This window comes from Lycium ferocissimum, chromosome 5 (assembly GCF_029784015.1).
Source record: "Lycium ferocissimum isolate CSIRO_LF1 chromosome 5, AGI_CSIRO_Lferr_CH_V1, whole genome shotgun sequence".
NCBI classification, from domain to species: Eukaryota; Viridiplantae; Streptophyta; class Magnoliopsida; order Solanales; family Solanaceae; genus Lycium; species Lycium ferocissimum.
The window spans coordinates 18,928,142-18,930,384 of record NC_081346.1 but is presented as its reverse complement, the minus strand read 5'-3'; positions in this window follow the sequence as shown (position 1 = coordinate 18,930,384).

Below are 2,243 nucleotides of genomic sequence, written 5' to 3'. Positions count from 1 at the left end.
GGAAACTGTTGCCCCCTTCTAGTAGTCTCTATGTTGTGCATTATTGATTCATTGTGATTGAAAGACAACATTGAAAATCATTTTTTTTAAAGCGTTTGGAACTTTTGTGTAAGACATGTCATAAAAAAATTCTTGAATTTAAAAGCATGTAATTAATTAAAAATGGGAAAATTAAATTTAACATTTTAAAATAAATAAAAGTATTAATTCAAGTGTTGTTTGTTGAATTGTGAAATCATCTCATCTAAAAGTTTAAGCATAATTTTTTTGTTGGCCAAGCATGTGAAACTTCTTTTTGATAATAAAAATGTGAGACTCAGATCACAAAACCTGTGGCTAATATTATGATAAAGTATGTGACAATCTCATTTGAAAAATTAGAGAGAGAAATACATAAAGCACCTTTTAGTAAAATAATATTTCTACCAAATCATTAAATTAAATAATTCCAATTTGAATTTCTAATAGATGCTGTTAGAAATAAAAGTTTTTCCCACTGATATTCAGTGAAATTTTTTCTATAAAATATGATATTTCCTTCCTATTCCCAGCAAACCAGCTCGCTCGGGTAAACGCATGGTGGAAAAAATGTTCTCATAGAAATGCTGGAAAACTTACTAATTTTTCCATATAAAAACACTATTATTTAGAGTTTTTCCACCGACATTCAGTGAGAAAATAATCATTTTTCAGTAGTGAAATTAGACTTTGTTAAGGAACGTTAATTAGAAGTAAAACATACATAGGCGCACTTTTCTCTTTAATAGAATAAGATTAATAATGCTACTAAAATTTCTAAAAGGTGATAACGTCCAAATCCACTTCTCAAAGAGAAATATACACGGTCGTATGCAATATAATTTACCCAACTATGAGTCGGGATCGATCACAGGGAACAATATCTAGGCAATTTAAACAAGTAAGGAATTATCACTAACTATGCTAAGCCAAACAATTTTTCAATATTTGATTTTACGAAAATTATAACTAATGCAAAAATATAAGTTAATCTGAAAGCAGTAAAATAATTAATGGCCTGACATGGATACGAAGAAATTACTCTCAAGTAGTGATCAATGTATTTTACAATTTCTGTTATGAGCGGGTTTTATGTTAATAGATAATGATTTCAAAAATCTCATTGAAAGTCTCTCGATCAAATCAATGAATTTCACTCTAAGCTTTCAAGCCTTAAAGTGTGATGTTAAACACAATCAATAATTCTACCTCAAGTTAACTATCATCTCTAGCTCAAGTTATTAGATGGATTTAATGACCCAAATCTAGCTATCTAACTCTTCCTAACAAAACAACACCAAAGCAAAGTAAAAGTACTTAGGCACAAATAATGTTTGCAACCATTAAGAGACATTAAAGCATGAAGAGTTGATAGAAAAACATTAACTCACTTCATTAGAAATAAAAATTGTTCAATACATAAGCAAAACAAGAGTTCAATCCAAAACTTGGACAATGAATATTTTCATAAACAAGATTCAAGTAATGAAATCGAATACTACACACTAGATATACAATACAAAGCAAGAAATTGAAGAAAGAGTTAAGAAATTTATCATTCAACTACTTCAATATTCTCCTCCAATGGTGTGGTTGATGATGAACCCTATCTCCAAGCTTGAAATGTGGCCAAAGATGATAAATAATGTCTTCAAGTTTGCTTTTTGTAGCCCTAAAATTTTCCCACTCAAAATTAGACCAAAACAACCCCTGATTTTCGTTTTGCTTTAAATCTGTCCCGTTTTACAAACTGTCCAGTTTTGACAGTTTTGCAAACTCGTCTAATTTGGCCTCTTTTGAATTTTACCAAAACTGCTTTCTTCTGATCAACTCTAAATCACATAAAATCAGAAAATAGATGTCATCCATATTAAATCACTATTTCAATCAGACATAACAAATAATATAAAGAAAAGATAAATTGGAAATACCAAACTTATCAAAAGGTAAGAAAGAAAATAGAGAAGTTGTAAGCATGCATTCATCCATAATTGATCGGTGAAATGAATAAATTTCTCATTCTCGATAGAGACGCCCCTCGTGATTGCTTTTTTTTTTTTTTTTTGTGCCCCTTTTCAGCGAGCTGTACAAATCTCAACTTGCTTTTTTCTGAAACATTTGTCATCTAGCATCAATTGTTGGAATTCAATTACATATAATGATCGCACTTCAATAATCTTGTCGTTATAATAACATTTCACTATGGCGGTTAGATTTTCTTCTGA